This window comes from Cnephaeus nilssonii (genome assembly GCF_951640355.1).
Source record: "Cnephaeus nilssonii genome assembly, chromosome: 4".
Taxonomy (NCBI): Eukaryota; Metazoa; Chordata; class Mammalia; order Chiroptera; family Vespertilionidae; genus Cnephaeus; species Cnephaeus nilssonii.
Window position 1 is genome coordinate 86,552,819 of NC_137075.1, and position 21,390 is coordinate 86,574,208.

The 21,390-nt window shown below is 42.2% G+C and overlaps 1 protein-coding gene across 7 annotated transcripts in view; it reads right to left on the reverse strand.

Moving 5' to 3' along the window:
- NUMB (NUMB endocytic adaptor protein) overlaps positions 1-20,948 on the reverse strand; it is a 145,993-nt gene extending 125,045 nt beyond the window's left edge. For 5 of the 7 annotated variants that reach the window (XM_079769162.1, XM_079769161.1, XM_079769165.1 and 2 more), the window contains exon 1: positions 20,857-20,948. The gene's annotated coding sequence lies outside the window, so the exon portion shown is untranslated. Of the gene's footprint in view, positions 1-14,315; positions 14,398-20,628; positions 20,703-20,856 lie in introns of those variants that run through there. The other 2 variants (XM_079769163.1, XM_079769164.1) reach the window with 2 other exon arrangements.
- Between the last annotated feature and the right edge of the window lie 442 nt (positions 20,949-21,390).

The window sequence follows — 21,390 nt, forward strand, 5'->3', positions numbered from 1 at the left end:
GCCAGCAGTGGAGGGCAGTTGGGGGTGACCGGGCCAGCAGGGGAGCAGTTAGGTGTCAATCAGGCTGGCACGGGAGTGATTAGGGGGTGATCAGGCTGGCAGTCAGAAGCGGTTAGGGGCAATCAGGCAGGCAGGCAGGCAAGCAGTTGGGAGCCAGCAGTCCCGGATTGTGAGAGGGATGTCTGACTGCCGGTTTAGGCCCGATACCTGTGGGATCGGGCCTAAACCAGCAGTCGGACATCCCCCGAGGGGGTCCCAGATTGGAGAGGGTGCAAGCTGGGCTGAGGGACACCCCTCTCAGTGCATGAATTTCATGCACCGGACTTCTAGTCACTTTAAAAAAGAAGAAATAAAGACCCAGAGAAGTTAAAACACCCAAATCATAGTGTAGAAGCACAGGAATTAAACTCATATTTCATAATTTATTTATTCAAGAATTTATATTCTCTCATTTAAACCATACAAAATGCTTCCCATCCACCTCAACTTCTTTACATCACCCATGATACACTGACACCAAACCAGAAGTGGAGGAAGCTACAAAAGGTATGGTGAAGGCAAAGCCAATATATACTTTTATTTCTTCCCATTCCCAAATCTTCTTTCAAGGAAATTGACCCCCAAAAATCTAGACACCCAGCTAGCATGGCTCAGTGGTTAAGCGTCAACCTATGAACCAGGAGATCATGGTTCAATTCCCAGTCAAGAAACATGCCTAGGTTGCAGGCTCGATCCCCAGTGCGAGGTATGCAGGAGGTAGCTGATCAATGATTCTGTCTCATCATTGATGTTTCTCTCTCTCTCTCACCCTCTCATTTCCTCTCTGAAATCAATAAAAATAGATTTTAAAAAAAGAAAAATCTCGCCTTCCCTCAAAGATTAATCTTATCTAAACCCAAACTAATGACAACGATGAGTTCCATGGTTTCAGTATGCAGGGGATTCCAAAATAAAAAAAATAATAATTTTAAGAACTGTGAATCTGTGCCAACACATCATAAATACCTATGAATATCAAGTATCTAGCAGTGCTGTTATTAGGTCCAACATTTTTCAGACACAAATTCCATCAACCTCAAATCTCACTCAGTTTGTTTCCAGAGGATGTTAAACATTTACATTTAGAGATTTTCACAAAGACCAGTTAAACAAACACTGTTGACTGTCTGAAAGTGACTGCTCCAATTCCAACACTCAACTAAAGTAAAGAGAGAAATTACATCTTCTCTAGGAAAGCACTCAATATCAGGTTACTAGGGTTGTCCACCATCTGTTAAGTCAGATAAAACTTTCCTTCTATAAATCAACCCCTGGGATATATTACAGGAGTACGGATAGTAAAGGAAGAGAAACTGGTAGAGAGTCTATTTACAAACTTAGAAATCTTAAACTATAAGAATGCAAAACTGACTGCATTTAATTTAATCACTTTAGCACTGAATAGTAAAAGTATGAGTTCTGGAGCCAGACTTATCTAGGTTTGAATCCCAGTAGACGACTTGCTCTATGATTTTGGGCAAACTGTTGAACTTCTGTATCTCAGATTCCTCAACTGGTAAACAAAGATAATAATAGTACCTACCTTCATTCAGGTGATTAAATTCATGTATTTAAATTGCTTAGAACATGCCTGGATATAGTGTTAGCTGCTGCTAGTATTATTACCTGATACCCTTACTAGACTATCAGTTCTCACGTGTGACTCTAACACAGAATAGTTTACTAGCCAAATCATGCAATTTTAATGTTCTTGAATCAATGATTCAACATACCAAATTCAAAAAAGAGTACTACAAAAATACAGTCTAGAGTCTTCCTCTTGAATCATTTACTTATCAGTCAAATAAAGTTCTTACAAACATTAATCAACAGCAAATGTTTAACTCCAAAAAATCTACATAAATTTTCACTATGACATAAAACTTTTAAAAAATCTTACACTAGAAATTTTTTTCATTTTACTTTTAATTACTAATTAACCTCTGATCTTGCAAGTCAGATAAAAAACCGAGTCCATATGTAGTAATTAAAATGATTCTTTTATTAAGATACTAGAGGCCCAGTACACGAAATTCATGCACAGGTAGGGTCCCTAGGCCTAGCCAGAGATCAGGGCCAATCTGTGGGGCAACCAGCAGGGTGATCTGGGCCCCCACTTGCACTCACCTGGGCGGTCCTGGTGCTGCCCACTAGCCGACCCGTTCCCCGCCATTGCCGGTTGGGGCCTGCGGGCCAGGGGCAGCTCCTGTATTGAGCGTCTGCTCCTGGTGGTCAGTGCACATCATAGCGACCGGTCATTCTGCCGTTCGGTCTATTTGCATATTAGGCTTTTTACATAGGATTTATTATCAATCTGCAAATTTGCCTTTGTAAAAGATTTTAACGACAAAGAATAAATGCTCAACACCTTTAGTCATCTGGAAAATATACATTAAAACCATTCTAAGATATCACTTTATATCCACTAGAAGGGCTAAAAATCAAAGAGACTAACAACCAAAGAAAGCAGTGGAGAAGATATGGAGCAACTGGAGAACACTGCTCATGGAGAACCATTTGGCAATCCTATATAATAAAAGCACAGTATGCAAATTGTCCCCTCAACTGGGAGTTTGGCAAGGGGGCGGGGCCATCCGGGGGAAGGGAGGGAGGCCCCATCTGGCAGTGGCAGGGGCGGTGGCAGGCGGCTGGGGGAAGGGAGGGAGTACCCAGCTGGCAGCCGACAGCCACTAGGGATCCCTACTAGTGCATGAATTTTGTGCACTGGGCCTCTAGTCCTATATAATAAAGAGGTAATATGCAAATTGACCATAACGCCCTCACACAAGATGGCCACTCCCATGTGGTCACAAGATAGCCACCACAAGATAGCTGGCAGGGGAGGACAGTTGTGGGTGATCAGGCCAGCAGGGGAGGGCAGTTAGGGGCAACCAGGCCAGCAGGGGAGGGCAGTTGGGGTCTACCAGGCCAACAGTGGAGGGCAGTTGGGGGCAACCGGGGCTGCAGGGAAGGGAGGGCAGTTGGGGGGGACCAGGCCTGCAGGGGAGGGCAGTTAGGGGTGACCGGGCCAGCAGGGGAGGGCAGTTGGGGGCAATCAGGCTGGCAGGGGAGCAGTTAGGCGTCGATCAGGCTGGCAGGCAGAAGCAGTTAGGAGCAATAAGGCAGGCGAGCGTTTGGGAGCCAGCAGTTCCAGATTGTGAGAGGGATGTCCGACTGCTGGTTTAGGCCCAATACCTGTGGGATCGGGCCTAAACCAGCAATCAGACATCTCCCAAGGGGTCCCAGATTAGAGAGGGTGCAGGCTGGGCTGAGGGACAACCACCTCAGTGCATGAATTTTGTGCACCAGGCCTCTAGTTTCTTATAAAGTTAAATATACATCTACCCTGAGAACCAATAATTTCACTCCTAGGTATTTCTACCAAGGGAAATGAAACATGTTCACAAAAAGACTTGTGCAAGTATGTTTATACTTGCCTTATTCGTAAAAGGCAAAAACTAAAAATAATGCAAATGTCTATCAAAAGAATTGAGAAACAAAGTTTGATACATCCATAAAATGGAATACTGTGCCACCTAGGAATTTATCTGTTGTTTCCAATAATTATTTGAATTTACTATTCAATACAAATGTCTTATTTTATTCAAATTCTGTCTCATTTTAAAATGCATTTTTAAAAATCCTTAGTTGCGGTAATTGTTATACTAAAAATAACCTTTTTTTTGTTTAGTAACACACTTGGGTGTTCTTGCCACAATATAAATTTTTGAGGAATTTTTTAATTGGTGTTTTTAAGACACAAATAAATCCCAGAGTTTTATTAAGTGACTAGAGGCTCAGTGCACGAAATTCGTGCATGGGGGGGCAGGGTGAGGGGTCCTCAGCCCGACCTGCACCCTCTCCAATCTGGGACCTCTCGGTGGATGCCCGACTGCTGGCAGTTGGACATCCCTCTCGCAATCTAGGACCATTGGCTCCTAACTGCTCACCTGCCTGATGGCCCCTAACCACTTCTGCCTGCCGGCCTGATCGCCCCTAACTGCCCTCCCCTGCCAGCCAGATTGCCCCTAACTGCTCTCCCCTGCAGGCCTGATTGCCCCTAACCACCTCTGCCATGGCCCCCGCCACTGTGGCTTTGTCCGGAAGAACATCCAGAAGATGTCCAGTCTAATTAGCATATTACCCTTTTATTAGTATAGATCTATACTAATAAAAGGGTAATATGCTAATTAGACCGGGAGACCTTCTGGGAGACCTTTCAGACAAAGCCATGGTGGCAGGGCCAAGGTAGAGGTGGTTAGGGGCGATCAGGCCAGGAGGGGAGGGCAGTTGGGGGTGATCAGGCCAGCAGGCAGAGTGGTTAGGGGGATCAGGCAGGCAGGCAGGTGAGCGGTTAGGAGCCAGAGGTCCCAGATTGTGAGAGGGATGTCCAACTGCCAGTTTAAATTGGCATTCAGACACCCCCCAAGGGGTCCCAGATTGGAGAGGTTGCAGGCCGGGCTGAGGGACACTCCTTCCGCCCCTCCCTGCCCCCCCTCCCCCCCCCCGTGCACATTTCGTGCATCAGGCCACTAGTATTCCTATAAAACTCTTAAATGTATTTGCACGTATTTTTTTTCTTATGCATTTTTGGTGCACTTTCTTATCCATGGTTTTACCTTCCACGATTTCAGTTACCCACGGTCAACCACAGTCCAAAAATATTAAATTTTCCCAACCACTGACATCATCTGCTCCTGACATCTAATCACCAACATCGTCATGGCTCAATGCTCCGGGATCATCCAAAGGAGATGATGGCCCTACCACAGTGGTCAGCAAACTGCGGCTCTCGAACCACATGCGGCTCTTTGGCCCCTTGAGTGTGGCTCTTCCACAAAATACCACGTGCGAGTGTGCACGTACAGTGCGATTGAAACTTCGTGGCCCATGCGCAGAAGTCGATTTTCGGCTCTCAAAAGAAATTTCAATCGTTGTACTGTTGATATTTGGCTCTGTTGACTAATGAGTTTGCTAACCACTGCCCTAGCAGATTTGGCTTAGTGGATAGAGCATCAGCCTGCAGACTGAACAGTCCCAGGTTCGATTCTGGTCAAGGGCACATGCCTGGGTTGTGGGCTTGATCCCCAATAGGGGGTGTACAGGAGGCAGCAAATCAATGATTCTTTCTCATCATTGATGTTTCTATCTCTCTCTCCCTGTCCCTTCCTCTCTGAAATCAATAAAATGTATCTAATCTAATAAAGAGGGAATATGCAAATTAACCATCACTCTGCAACAAAGATGGCTGCGCCCACAGCGGAGGGAGGGTTTTCCGTAACATAAGATGGCTGCACCCACAGCGGAGGCCAAGCTCCCGTAAGGAGCAATCAGCAGGGACCTGAGGCTGCACCCCCCCGCCCGGTGGGACTTGACAGGGGACCTCAAGCCGCACCCCCATGCCCTGGCGCCAGGCTGGGGGACCTCAGGCCGTGCCCCCCATCCCGGCACCAGGCCAGGGGACCTCAGGCCGTACAGCCCCACCCCAGCGCCAGGCCAGAGGACCTCAGGCCATGCCCCCCGCCCTGCAGGGCTTGACAGGTTACCTGATGCTGTGCCCCCCGCACGGGCGCCAGGCCGGGGGACCTGAGGCCGCACCCCTCGCCCCGGTGCTGGTCCGGGGAACCTCAGGCTGCGCCCCTCGCCCCGGTGCTGGGCCAGGGGACCTCAGGCCGCACCCCCTGTCCAGTGGGAACCTCAGGCCACGCCCCCCGCCCCAGCCTGGGGGACCTCAGGCCGCGCCCTCTGCCCCGGTGATGGGCTGGGGGACCTGAGGCCGCCCCCCGCCGCCATGGCACCAGACCAGGGGACCTGAGGGTGCGTGGGGGGACCTGAGGCTGTGCCTCCCCACCCGGCAGGGCTTGACGGGGGACCTGAGGCTGTGCCCCCCGCCCAGCACCAGGCCGGGGAACCTGAGGCTGCACCCCCTGGCCGGCGGGGCTTGACAGGGGTGGGGCCAGCTGGGTCTGGGTCTTGCATGATTTCGAGGAACACGGGTGGGCAGGGACTTGACTCTGGGTCCCGCGGCACGCCCCAGACTCTGACAGGAGGAAGAGTTTCATGTACATTTTACTAATTTTCTTTCATCTCTGACATTTCTATTTTAGAGAAAGGTCAAATAGCAGTATTAAAATATTTCCTCTAATTAATTCCCTTTTAATGTGCACGAATTTTGTACACTGGGCCACTAGTATATATATAAAAACAAACCAGATGATGATCCTTCTGACTATGAAAATTAATAAAATGAAATCTCACAACTACTAAAGTAATGAGTAAGAATCTTAGTAAACTTTAGAAGTCTACTACAGGGGGCCAAAAGGGGGAACTCTCATACAGTTTCACTAGAGCTCCACTACAGAAAGAATTGTTAACTACAGATCCCCCAACAGGAAAGAATCACAGTTACAGGCCCCAACAGAAAAAATGTACATTGCATTTCCCACAGAAATTGACTACCACAATTCTCAACCAATGAGAAGCCCCCATCACCCTGAACTCCTGCTTCTATCCAATTAATTTTCATTTGAAACAACCCTTCCCAATTTCCTCCTTTTTCTCTATAAAATAATGGCCCTTCATTTGTTGGACATGCCTATGACTTTTACTATAGTTTGCTTGTCCCAAATTGCAATTCTTTGCTGTGCACAAATAAACCCATTTTTGCTGTATTACTTTTGATGTATAGTCAGAAGGTCATTCACTTCACTACATTTCATGTAGGCATTTTATCATCTCACATCAACACAAGAAGGGTGCACACTAGTACAGTATACTATTTTGAAAGAGAGACCATAGTCACATAACTTTTGAGAGAGAGACCACGGTCACATAACTTTTATTGTCATAATTGTTCTACTTTATTACTGTATGAAATTCAAGAACAGACAGAATTAGAAAGTAGTTACAGGGAGGGAAGGCAAAACTAAATTGAAAGGGACATGAAACAACTTTTTGTTTATCATTTATGTAAATTAAGTCACATCTTTTAATATAATACATCCCCAGGTCCATGTAAAAATTAACATCCACTCAAAAAAAAAATGGACAAAGAAGAGGAATATAACTTCACTAAAAGAAAATAAAGATTAATGTTCTTATTTTAAGTGATCAAATAAATACACATTTCAGAAACCAATTACTACTTCCTCCCTACCAAATTAGCAAATATTTTATTTTTATTTTTTGTTAATCCTACCCAAGGATATTTTTTTCCAATGATTTTTTTTTTTTTAGAGAGAGTGGAAGAAAGGGAGGGAGAGAGGAGAGAGGGAGAGAGAGAGGAGAGAGTGAGGAGAGAGAGGAGAAAGAGAAAGAGAGAGAAAGAGAGAGAGAGAGAGAGAGAGAGAGAGAGAGAGAGAGAGAGAAACATCACTGTGAGAGAGACACATCAATTGGTTGCCTCCTGAATGGGGACTGAACCTGCAACTCAGGGAGCCCAAGGAACCTCCAAAGGGAGCCCTGGACAGTTTGGCTCAGTGGACAGAATGTCGGCCTGTGGACTAAAGGGTCCCAGGTTCAATTCCAGGTCAAGGGCACATGCCCAAGTTGCAAGCTCAATCCCCAGTAGGGGGCGTGCAGAAGGCAGCTGATCAATGATTCTCTCTCATTATTGATGTTTCTCTCTCCCTTCCTCTCTGAAATCAATAAAAAATATTTTAAAAATTTTTTAAAAGAAAGTGAAAATACAGCCCACATACTAAAAAAAAAAAAAGTACAAATCATTCATCTGATAAGGGATTTGTATCCAGAATATGAAAGGTTTTTTTAAAACTCATAACTCAATAATAGAAGGCAAATATCCCCATTTTATAAATAGGCAAGGGATCTGAATAGACATTTCTCCAAAGAAGATATACAAATGGCCAATAAACCCGTAAAAAATTTCTCAACATCATTAGCCTACAGGAAAATGCAAACAAAACCACAATGAGCCCTGGCCTGGTAACTCAGTTGGTTAGAGCCAAGGTTGCAGATTGATAGCCCATCAACCAATGAATACCTAAGTAAGTGAAATAACAAATCGATGTTTCTTTTCCTTCCTCTCCCTCCCTCCCTCCCTTTCTCTCTCTCTCTCTCTCTCTCTCTCTCTCTCTCTCTCTCTCTTACTCCCTCCCCCTTCCTCTCCTTCTCTTAAATCAATTAAAACAAAACACATACAGTGAATTATCACATCCTAACTCTAATGGCTATAATAAAAAAAACAGATAATAACAAGTGGTGGTGAGGATGTAGAAAAAATGGAATTCCCATTCCCACTTCTAGTGGGAATATAAAATAGTATAGCTGCTTTGGAAAACAGTTACCATATGACCCAGTAATTCCACTATTATATACCCAAAAGAAATGAAAATATGTGTTCATACAAAAACTTCTACATGAATGTTCATAGAAGCTTTATTTGAATAGCTAAAAACTAGAAATAATCCTATGACTATCAACAGAACAGATTTTAACAATAGTGATATAGCCATATACTGAAATACTACTGAGCAATCAAAATAAATTACTGATACACAAAATAACATAAATAAATCTCAAAATAATTAGACTGAGTGAAAGAAGCCAGACCTCTCTCTCAAAAAAGGTGTATACACTATATATCTCTCTTTTACATAAAATTCTAGAAAATGCAAACTAATCTATAACAACAGCAGGTTAGTGGTTACCTCTGGGGGTAGAAAGAGAGATGGATTACAAAGGGGCAAAAGGAAACTTTAAGAGTAGTATGTTCCTTACCCTAGTTGTGGTGTATAAATAGGTCAAAACTCATCAAATTATATACTTTAAATATTGTGCAATTTCATCATATGTCAATTATCCCTGAATGAAGCTGTTTTTTAAGAAAAAAAAAATGCATATGCGTCCTAGCTGTTTTGGCTCAGTGGATAGAGCATTGGCCTGTGCACTGAAGGGTCCCGGGTTCAATTCCAGTCAAGGACACATGGCTGGGTTGCCGGCTTGATCCCTAGTGTGGGGGCATGCAAGAGGCAGCCGATCAATGATTCTCATCATTGATGTTTCTATTTCTCTCTCTCTTCCTTTCTCTCTGAAATCAATAAAAAAATATATTTTTAAAAAAATGCATATTCGCCAAAACCGGTTTGGCTCAGTGGATAGAGCGTCGGCCTGCGGACTCAAGGGTCCCGGGTTCGATTCCGGTCGAGGGCATGTACCTTGGTTGTGGGCACATCCCCGGTGGGGAGTGTGCAGGAGGCAGCTGATCGATGTTTCTCTCTCATCGATGTTTCTAGCTCTCTATCCCTCTCTCTTCCTCTCTGTGGAAAATCAATAAAATATATTTTAAAAAAATAAAAAAATAAAAAAAATGCATATTCCACACTGGGGGAACAGAAGTATACTAGTATTTCTGAAATGGCACATTTGGAAAAGAAAAAGGTAGAAAAAGTATGCCGAGAGCTTTTAAGTATGACAAGCCTTTTAAAAGTGAAAATGGTAGCTGAATTTTCAACATCCATTGATGTAGCAAATAGTCAAAAACCACCAAAACTACTATGAATAACCTTTAAAATAAAAAAAATTTTAAATTCATCTCAACATATATATAGATATATAAGAATATGTAAGAATATATCCTTCATATATTTATATATACATATGTATAAAAGTTCTAAATATATATGTATGTGTATGTATACATATGCATACTGAGAACGTATTAATTTTGTCTATATATACTATTTGATGAGCAAATGGATGAACTCTTTACTAACAGAAAACATCCACCCTCAATCCAAAGAGTTGCAGGTAACAGATTGAAAGCTATTGATAAGGATATTCAATGTCAAGGAGATTGAATATTTAAATATCATCTTAAATAAAATAGAAATCAGTTTAATGAAAATTTATCTAATAGGTTCTATAGCTACACTTTATAATCAAAAGAATTTAGGGATTAGCTATAACACTGCTAATCTAGATATAAATAAATAATTAAGACTTTACTGTGACTTAAAGGTACAAATGTAGCTGAATTAAAATATTCAAGTTCTGCCACAGACTGGACTAAAAATACAAGAGAGTCGAGAAAAAATTAAGATTTTTTAATATATGTATATTTTTTTATTGATTTCAGAGAGAAAGGGAGAGGGAGAGAGAGATAGAAACATCAATGATGAGAGAATCATTGATCAGCTGCCTCCTGCATACCCCCCTACTGAGGATCGAGCCCACAACCCGGGCATGTGCCCTTGACTGGAATTGAATCTAGGACCCTTCAGTCCACAGGCTGACACTCTATCCACTGAGCCAAACTGCCAAGGACTTCAAGATTATTTTTAATGTTTAAATGAAGTTTAAGTCTCATAGTTCAACTTTATACCAGTATACAAGACTCTCATATTTTGCTAGATCATTTTTATTTTTTTTTAATTAAAATTATTGGGGTGACATTGGCCAACATAAACATTATATACAAGACTCTTTTACAGGCCATGCACTGTGTTAAACTCTTTACATAAATTATCTATAATAATAAAAGTATAATATGCTAATTAGACCAGATGTCCTTACAGACGACCTTCTGGACGAAGCCAGGGCTGCAAGGGAAGCCCAGGTCCCAGGTGCCAGAGGGAAGCCTCCAATCAGGATCTTCCCACCATTCATTCAGTACTTTTATGTATGCCAGATAATACTAAAAAATATAAAACAAAGTCCTAACTACAAAAAATGTGTAACTTTATGAAGAGATTAAATATCACAAATAACTCAAAAACAGGATAAAATACCAAACTATGTTTTCTAAAATTAAGCTAGAATATAAGAGAAAGAGATCACTAAGAAATGAAAAGTTATGCCTAACCAATGGACAGAGACCAGGGGGGTGAGGGCATGAGTGGGGGGTTGAGGGGAGTAATGGTTAATCAATAAAGAAAAAAAAATTAATAAATAAATAAATGTAAAAAAAAAAAAAGAAATGAACAGTTTTTGCCCAGCAAAAACTGTAACTCAGTGGTTCCTATGAACCAGGAAGTCACGGCTCAATTCCCGGTCAAGGCACATGCCAGGGTTGCAGGCTTGATCCCTGGTATGGAGCATGTAGTGGTAGCCAATAATTTATTTTCACTCATCACTGATATTTTATCTCTCTCTCCCTCTCCCTTCCTCTCTGCAATCAATAAAGAAATATATATTAAATGAATAGCTTTTGATGTAACATGTTAATATTAACATTTTTAGAAATGATGACCAGTCCTACAAATGGACATTTACAGTTCATTTTCTTGCCAATATTTTCAATACTGTATTCTTTGCAAAAATACATAAGGCTTGGCTATCATAGAAAATACCATCCCTTCAGACTACCAATAATAAATAATTTTAAGAAAGAATGAATCAACTCTTTAAAATGATTAACCATTCAAAAATTGTATTCATTGATGACATTTAAAGAAAACCCATTACATCATGAATGTTAAGGAAATTGTACACCTGCTTTAAGAGACAATTTAAGAGATAGCACCCTGGCCAGGTAGCTCAATTGGTTAGAGCAGTGGTCGGCAAACTCATTAGTCAACAGAGCCAAATATCAACAGTACAACGATTGAAATTTCTTTTGAGAGCCAAATTTTTTAAACTTAAACTTCTTCTAACGCCGCTTCTTCAAAATAGACTCGCCCAGGCCGTGGTATTTTGTGGAAGAGCCACACTCAAGGGGCCAAAGAGCCGCATGTGGCTCGCGAGCCGCAGTTTGCCGACCACGGGGTTAGAGCATCATCCTGATACACCAGGGTTGCCAGTTCTGGTTCAATCTCTGGTCAGCACACATACCAGAAGCAACTAATGAATGCATAAATAAGTCGAAGAACAAATCAAAGTTTTTCTCTCTCCGTAAAATCATATTTTTTAAAAAGAAAAAATACAGCTTTTAACAATTTTCTACAGATGCAGAAAATTTTTTCTTTCACCTCTGACCAAATCCTTAACTAAGGAAGGTACAGGACTTAACTTATGAAATAAAATCTACTTCTGGGTCAATAGTGAAGAGGAATGTATTCAATGTTGTGAAGATAGATATACACTGATTCTTTCCAACTGGAATTTATAAGTAATTTAAAATCATTAAATCTATAATGTTCAGTTTCTTCTAGCAGTAAGGTTAATGGTTCCCACTGTTAACAAAAATGCATACAGCCATAGCCAGTTTGGCTCAGTGGATACAGCGTCAGCCTGTGGACCGAAGGATCCCAGGTTCAGTTCTGGTCAAGGGCATGTACCTCAGTTGCAGGCTCCTCCCCAGCCTAGGCCCTGGTCCAGGCTCCTGCAGGAAGCAACCAATCAGTGTTTCTCTCACATGGATATATCTCTCTGTCTTTCCTTGTCTCTTTCACTCTCTCTAAAAATCAATGGGAAAATATCCTCGAGTAAGGATTAAACAATAATAATAAAATAAATAAATAAATTACTTTTTAAAAAAGCATACGTATTTGGAAGAGGATCAGGTAATGCTAGAGACACAGCCAGTGACAACACAAAAAATTTTAGCCTCATTTGCCACATTTTTTAATCTAATCCACCAAACTAAACGAACCACAAAAACAAAATAATAAATGCTTAAAATACAGACCCTGGCCGGGTAGCTCAGCTGGTTAGAGCATCATGCCGATACATCAAAGTTGTGGGTTCAATCCCATTCAGGGCACATACAAGCAGCAACCAATGAATGCATATATGAGTGAAACAACAAATAGATGTAAATGCTTAAAATACATGTAAAACTTTAAAATCAACTCTGGTTTTCCTAACTGCCACTAATCATAGTATCTGGAATAACAGACCTTCCTAGAAAGAGAAGTCTATAATAGGCCTAATATTGTTATAATTATTAATTAATGTTGCTACATGTTAAGCACCCACTATGGGCAAGGCACTATACAAAATGCTTTTCATTCAGTTCTCACCATCTGACTAGTAAAGAGGGTAATTTAAGCTCCATTTTACAGATGACAAAACTGAGGCTAAGAAAGGTTGAATAAGCTGCTCAATTAGTAAATAATAGAGCCAGGATTAAAAAAATATGGTCATACAATTATAAAACCTGGACTTTGTCCATTCTATCATGCTTCCTCAGAACACAAAGTATGCCTTTTTCAATTTAATAATATGGTAGTTATTAATATACTTCTGTCATAATCAGGCTATTCTATGGTTCTGTGAGATTCCAGGTTGAAAAAAGTGTATCTAAATTAAAGAATACTGACATAAGGTGGTGAAGGCCTGGGGCTAGGGGTAGAGGCAGGCTAGAAGAGGTCAATGGGGGGAAAAAGGAGACATATGTAATGCTTTCAACAATAAAGATTTTTTTTAAAAAGAATACTGACAGCTAAAATTCCTTAGAACAAAGTTGGTTATATTAAAAGTAATTAAATGAACCTTCATAAATTATGCAAAGCAGCACCCCATGACACAATTGAAAGGTACCTGAGGTGTACTTTTGCATAGCCGACCAAGACAAAGGCATCACTAACTTACTTTTCTAAGGTCAAAGGTAGCCAAAGTCAATCTTAAATAAAGTTATGAATGTTGTTGTTTTTCTGTGCTCCTAGCTTCCCTTTGCTTATATTCAGGAGCTAAGCAATGTTCTACAGCTTTCAATCCCTCTCTCTCCCTAACTAAAGTGGAAAAAATCTGATCAAATAATAATTTTCCTAATTAACTATATACACCTTAATACTATAAACAATTTACCACAATTAAGATTTTGCTATCTGATCAGAAAATTCAAGACTTCAATCCTGATTCGAAGAATATAAGGTATCAGCAAGCAAGTGGGGAGAAATAGAGTTTTGGTGGGGAGAGAAGAGGAAGTCACTGAACATTAATTATTAATATAGCAGCTCCTTGGTTAATTTGTTTAAGATGACTAGGAATCTCTTTCTACTGCTTAATCCTAAACTCCATTGGAAAGGACCAGTAAGAAGGCTTGGTCTAGTTATGATTGCTGGGGACCTACTTCCAAGAGCTGCAGAAGGAGAGACTAGTGTCCAACCTTCTATTTTTTTATTTTTTTATTTATTTTTTTAAGAGAGAGAGTGGAAGGGAGGCGGGAGAGGAGGAGAAAGAGAAACATCAGTGTGTCGGCATTGAATGGTTGCCTCCCACATGTGCCCTGACCAGGGGAGGGGATGGAACCTGCAACCCAGGTACATGCCCTTGACCAGGAATCCAACCCGAAACTCTTAGTGCACTGGCTGATGCTCTAACCACTAAGCTCACCAGTCAGGGCCCAATCTTCTTCTAAATCTACAATATCTTACCCAGGCTCCCCCATCTTCTAGGACTAGCAATTGTCAGTCTATTCACTTGCATTCTGACATGCTTTCCTGAGTGGAAGAAAACAAAGGAAGAGTTAAAGCAAGCCATGGAAACTACACAGAACAAAAAAATATGTCCATGGGAGAATGTTGCAAATAGGATCATCCTCCTTTACATATGTCACTCCAGGAAAACAGCCAAGAACAGCTCACTCCTCTAGACATACTTCCTGCAGATGCTCCAGACTCCCGCTTAAGCACATCATCAGTGTTCTCATTCTCCCTTAGTTTCAACCCTCCTTTTGCCCCAAGATTTCTAAATGCATACTTTATATTCTCAAAAATATATGGCAATGAGATAATGCATACATGGCAATAAGATATGTAACAGTATCTGTGTCTCACACCTGAACAAACACCCTAAAGCCTTACAGAGTATTTCTACCTTTAATAATGAAATTTTCAATATATTACGGAAACAGATTTTCTTTGCAAATAAAAGACTTAATATGTCAAGATTTTTTTAAATAAGATAAGCAAAGCCCTAACTTTGGCTCAGTGGATAGAGCGTCAGCCTGTGGACTGAAGGGTCCCAGGTTCGATTCCGGTCAAGGGCATGTACCTTGGTTGCGGGCACATCCCCAGTAGGGGGTGTGCAGGGGGAAGCTGATCGATGTTTCTCTGTCATCGATGTTTCTAACTCTCTATCCTCCCCTTTCCTCTCTATAAAAAATTAATAAAATATATTTTTTAAAAATAAGATAAGCAAATTTTTTAAATAAAACAATTGTTTCCTTTCTCCCTAGCCCTATCAAAGAAACATATCAGAATTCAGAAATCAGCAGAATTCAAGATCTATTATGTAGAAATCAAAATATATTAAACCCAAAATAAAATGTAGCTTTTCAAGTACTCTATTAAATAAGACTTTACTTCAAGGTGATAAGTTCACTGGGACCTTTTCTATAAAAGGAATTCTCCCAGCAAACTAAAAACCAAATATAGGTGTTTTGTACTTTGAAAGTACTAGGTTTTCCATATAGTAAGAAGTAGAGAAAGATTAAAAGCTATTTATAAAAGACAAAACTTTACTGAAATAGAAAATAAACTTAATTAACTAGTGTTAATTGAATTCCACTTTTGAAAATCATTTACATGAATAATCTTTGATATGTAAAATTGAGTCTCATTTAAAATGATTTAAATTGTACCATCAGGAGCACACAGTTTCTTTGGTATTGAAAAACCACTACAAATTAAGAAATCTCACTGTAAAATGAGTTGAGCAAGCAAAGCTATTCATAGATAAGTATGATTAAATTATGGATAAGTCAGCTGACTAAAGTCCATTTGTTAAGAAGCAAGTGCGTAGCCCTGACCAGTGTAGCTCAGTTGGTTGGGCCTTTTCCCATGCACCAAACGATTGCCAGTTTGATTCCCAGTCAGGGCACATGCCCAGGTTGTGGGCCTGATCCCCGATGGGGGGCATGCAGGAAGCAGACGAACATGTTAAGCTCTCACAACAATGTTTCTCTCACACTTTTTCTCTAAAAAGCAATAAAAATATGTAAGAAAAAATAAAGGAAAAGTAAGTAGCCCTGGCCAGGTAGCTCAGTTGGTTAGAGCATTGTCCAGATATGCCTGGTTGCAGGTTTGATGGAGTCAAGACACATACAAGAAGCAACCAATGAACACATAAATGAACAACAAGTCGATCTCTCTCTCTCTCTCTCAAAATCAATAAAGAAAAATAAAAAAGAAGCAAACAAGTCAATGCTTAAAATTATAAGGATGAACATTTACATTTTCCCACACTTGATTATTAAGGTTTTGCATTCCTCCATCAGTTAGTAAAAAACTAAATGATCTATACAAATGTGCTCACCAACTGTATAATGACTTAAAGCAGCAGCCGCCAACTGGTGGTCTGTGGACCACTGATGGTCTGTGAGGTCAGAAAGGTTGGCAACCGCTGATTTAAAGAATAACCATTTTGGTGGTAGGGATGCTACATTTAACTCAATGCAAGGAATTCAAAAGCTTTCATCCTTGGAATCTTTGTTCCCCAAAATTAGTAAATTTGTTTTGTGAAAAGACTGCTTATGATTTTCAACTCAAACATGCAATGATTATGTTTTGCAGTCTTCCAAACAAAAATAAAAATTTTAACAAAACAAAAATCTGAAATAAAACTACAAATAATTTTTGAGAGAGAAAAAAATTAAACATCCTACTGCAAAGCTTCATCAATATTCTTCAATTTCACAAAGCGTTAATGAAAGGGTTACATAAATCCACTGGATTAAAAATTTTAAAGAGGGCTGCAACAATCTATTTTCAATGCTGCTTTCTCTGTTCTTATACCCATAAAAACAGATCTAAATAAACTCTTTCCAAATAATAAACCACCTAGTTTTTATAGAAAAATCAAACCAAGAACAGCACAAAACATACATATATATTCTCAATATACCTTAAAGTAAGTATCGTGGATTACATTTAGGTCCTTCAAACAAGTTATATTAACAGCATATGCCACAGCCAGTTCATTCCCAAGGGAGAAAACCATCAGAACAAAAGTTTCTACTTAATAAACTATTTACTTTGCTGTGAAGCATCTACCGTAAGTGTATTTTACTGTCCAGTATTTATTACTATTTTTTTCTTTTTTAAATTGGTCTTTATTGTTGAAAGTATTACAAATATCTCCCTTTTTTCTCCTATTGACCACCTCCACCCTTCTCCCACCTCCTCCCCAGGCCTTCACACTATTGTCTGTGTCCATGTGTTATGTATATCCTATCCTATATAATCCTATCCTATATAATCCTATATAATAAAAGGGTAATACACAAATCAACCGAACAGTGGAACGACCGGTCGCTATGACATTCTCTGACCACCAGGGGGCAGACGCTCAACGCAGGAGCTGCCCCCCTGGTGGTCAGTGCGCTCCCACAGGGGGAACACCCCTGAGCCAGAAGCCGGGCTCACGCACAGTGGTGGTGGGAGCCTCTCTCAACTCCACGGCAGCGCTAAAGATCAAGATGTCCGACTGCCTGCGGGGAGCGGGCCTTAGCCCTCAGTCACACATCCCCCGAGGGTTCTGAGACTGCGAGAGGGTGCAGGCTGGGCTGAGGGACACCCCCCCACACACACACCCAGTGCATGAATGTCCTGCACCGGGCCTCTAGTATGCATACAAATTCTTTGGTTAATCTCTTCCCATTGCCCACTTCCCTCTGAAATACATGTCTGTTGCATGCTTCATCGCTATTTCTTCTCTCTCCAAAAATCTAAAATACACAAGTGAAGTATATCTCGTTCCTTTAAAAATGCTTTTCTAGCCCAGCTAGGTGCAGGTTAGTGGTTGAGCATCGACCTATGAACCAGGAGGTCATGGTTTGATTCCCAGTGAGGGCACGTGCCAGGATTGTGGGCTCGATTCCCAGTGGGGACGTGCAGGAGGCAGCCAATCAATGATTCTCTTTTATCATTGATGATCTCTCTCTGAAATCAATAAAAATATATTTTAAAAAAACAAAAATATTTTTAAGATGCTTTTCTATTATGTTTTGTATTAGTGTAAGGCCATGAACAGTTTTAAGATACTTTTACTCTAAAAAACAAACACCCTTTCGCTTTTCTCTTTTGAAATGTGTCATACTTGGTTTTTACTTATTTTCTGTTCATATACTGTTCTCAAACCAGTCCATTTCAGTGTTAATCATTTACTGTCAATATGTCTGTGTATATTTAGGGTTTTTTACAAACAATCCTTTACAGTAGGGTGGTAAAAAAGAAAGGGTGAACAAGGAGGCACAAGTGAAACAAAGTGTGCCACATCTGAAAAACACCACTCAATTTCATTTCTCTGCCTCAACTTCCCTTAAATCCTAGTGCCAAAGATTCTCAATCTCTAAAAAGAGGTACAACACGATATGTGATAAGGCAAACACAGAAGAAATAAAATCAGAAACTTAAGAAATTTAATAGAATTTATCACAACCTGAGAAAGAATTAGCACAAAAAGAAGACAAAGAAATAAGTAATAAACCCAGTCCCTAGATACCCCTACTGAGGGGCTGCTTTTGCTGCACTGTATGGCTCAAAACAGTTTTTCAGTCTTTTGACTGTCAGAAATACATTTTACATTGTGACCTAGTACACAAATGTATAAGAGAAATTTCCCAAAACAATACTTTTCCTTACCAAGTGCAATCCTAGTCAATTCTGTTCATCTATTTCATTTTCTTTTTCCTTTTTTTTTTTTTTAGAGAGAAGAGAGAGAGAGAGAAACACCCATGTGAGAGCAAAACATCCATTGGCTGACTCCTGCACACCCCCTCCAGGGGATAGTGGTAAGCCACTAAAAACTGATTTGATAAATTACTAGTAAATCATGATCCCACAGTTTGAAAAACAGGCTTAAAATAGAGGGCCCTTATATTAAGATCTTTTCTGCAATATGCCTCTGTCCCTAGCTGGGTAGACAGGTATTTTAAGGTTGCCACAATATTACTGTTTTCATTTAAAGCAGTGGTTCTTGCCCTAGCCAGTTTGGCTCACTGGATGGAGCATTGGCCCACTGATTGAAGAGTCCAGGTTCCATTCCAGTCAAGGAAACTTACCTGGGTTGCAGGCAACTAGTGGACCTCACATCTAAATGTCTCTCTCTCTCTCCCGGTCTCTCCCAATCCTTTCCACTCTCTTAAAAAAAAAAAAATCAATGGAAAAATATCCTCCGATTAGAATTAAAAATAAACAAATAAATAAAACAGTGGTTCTTAAAGTGGATCAACATAAGCATCACCTGAAGTAAATGTAAATTCTCAAGCCCCACCCAGACCTACTGAATCAGAAATGCCCTGGGGCCAGCAGTGTGTAGTTTACCAAGCCCTCCAGGTGATTCCGGTGCAAGCTAAGGTTTGAGAACCACCTCATTAAAGAACTCTGGTCTGTCTTCATCCTCTATTTAAAAATCCAGTACACATGCTCACTCTGTACCAGTCACTATTCTAAAGGTTCTACAGATATTAACTCGTGTGAAAAATACAAACCTATAAAGTAGAAATTATTATTATCCCTATTATACAGCTGAGAAAACTTTTGCACAGACAGGTTACGTTGTCTAAGTGGTGGAACTAGAATTCAAACTTAGTTATAATTTGGCAAGGGAATGCCTCTCCTCTGCATGTCTCTCCTCTCTCTGTTCAAGTCCCCAGTCCTACTTCTTTATAGTCCTCCCCTTTCCTCTTTCAAATTCCCCCAGCCCGTCAATGTCCCTATTTTCTAATATTAGTGTGCTGTCATCCTAAAAACAAATTTCTTTTTCTAAAACACTGGAATGCAAGTCACTGAAGCCTTGCTTTTAGGACCCTTTCTCTGGTTCTTCGTGGAATCTTCGTACTAGGAAGCTGAAGTTGCTTCTATTTCTGAAGTTCTTAGAGCTTATTAATGGCCTCGCTGTTAATTTCTCTTCTTCCTGGCCAGTTTGCACAAGACCACACTGCTCTCCTCCGGAGCAACTTTCTGGCTCGCTCCTACTCCGCCCTATCTTCTCACTCTCTTCCCACAAGGAAATTATTTCTCCCCGCCCACCTGCCTGTCGTTGAGCTGGACTCCTAACTTAAAGAACTTCCACTCCCCGGCTAGACCTCTCACCCCAGTCTCAAACTCGAGGATTTTTTTCCTCCCCGGTGTCGGGGATCCTCAGACTCAGGAGTTCCTAGTTCAGTCCCGAGTCTCCCATCCCAGACCAGCGATGGGGGGGGGGGGGGGGGGCAGGGCGCTCCAGTTCCGCCCCAAGCTGTTCAAGGTCTCCACCGGACCGACCCTCCGAAGACCCGCACTTCCCTACCTCCCCAGGAGCCCTCCCCCCTCCGATTGTTACCGATGCTCAGGAGGGTTCCCACCCCCTCCCTGCCATTTCTCCACGCCCTCGCTAGGACTCAGGTCGCTCCCTGTCATCGCGGACCCCCGCCGCCCTCGGTCTCCCATCTCCTTCGAACCCGGGCCCCTCCCAGTTTCCCGACTCCTACCCGCCCCCCCCCCTCCAGCACTCCGCTCGACCGCTCCCGGACTTCTAGGGTTCCTCTTCTCCCTCGAACCCCAACTGTCCTGGGTTTTCCCGAGTCACCCCGTCCTCGGACCGGGTCATTACCGGTCACCACCCTGTCTGGGACCCCGGGTCGCTCCCGTCTCCCCAGGGACCTACCCCACACACACCGGCCGCGGTCCGTGTTCCAGACCCGAGCAAGCACCCCGTCCCAAGGGACGTCCCGGCCTGACCCGCTGGGGTCTGGCCCCAGCCTACCTGGCCGACGCGAACTCCGCCGCCGGGAGCCGGGCCATTCTCCCACCAGCCCAGTCAGCGCGAACTCGCCGCCGCCGCCGCCGCCGCCGCCGCCCCCGCCTCCGCCCTGGCCCCGGCCCGACCCGCAGTCCAGCGCCCCTTCCTCTGGCCTCCGCCTCCGGAGAGCCGAGGTCGAGTTTCCGCCCCGCGACGGCCCCCAGACTTCAGGCCGGCGTTACCCGCACTCACCTGCCGCTGCCCCCAACCAACTCCAGCGCCACTGCCTCTACCTCGGCCGCCAGAAGCCACCAAGCGCCACCACCTCCCCCATGACAACAGGCCCACCCCGTTTTATACTTCCTACCTCTCCATTGGATGGTGAGGCAGAGGATCCCTGCTCTAATTGGCTTAGTGTACTTGTCCGTCATAGCTTCCTTACCGCCCCTTTTCCTGGACCCGGTATTAGCTCCCGCCCGGACCTGGAGCGTTCTGGACCAAGCTGTAGTTGTGATTGGCTGGTGGCTGGACAGCTCGAAGTTATGATAGGCTGGCTAAAGTGTCTGTTAAATCAACTGGTAAGCGAGGTGACGGCCACGATTGGCGCAAGCACAGTTTGGTTGCGCAGTAGAAAGCCAGGAAGGGGCCGAAGCTCACGTCTGGGGTGACCCGGGAAGGGTTAACTCTTTTGTTGTGGAGTTTACTCTGTGAACTCCCCCCCTTTCTCCGGCTTATCGCTGCGTGCTTATTCGTAGGGTAGTACTTAGAAAACACCAACATCAGAGG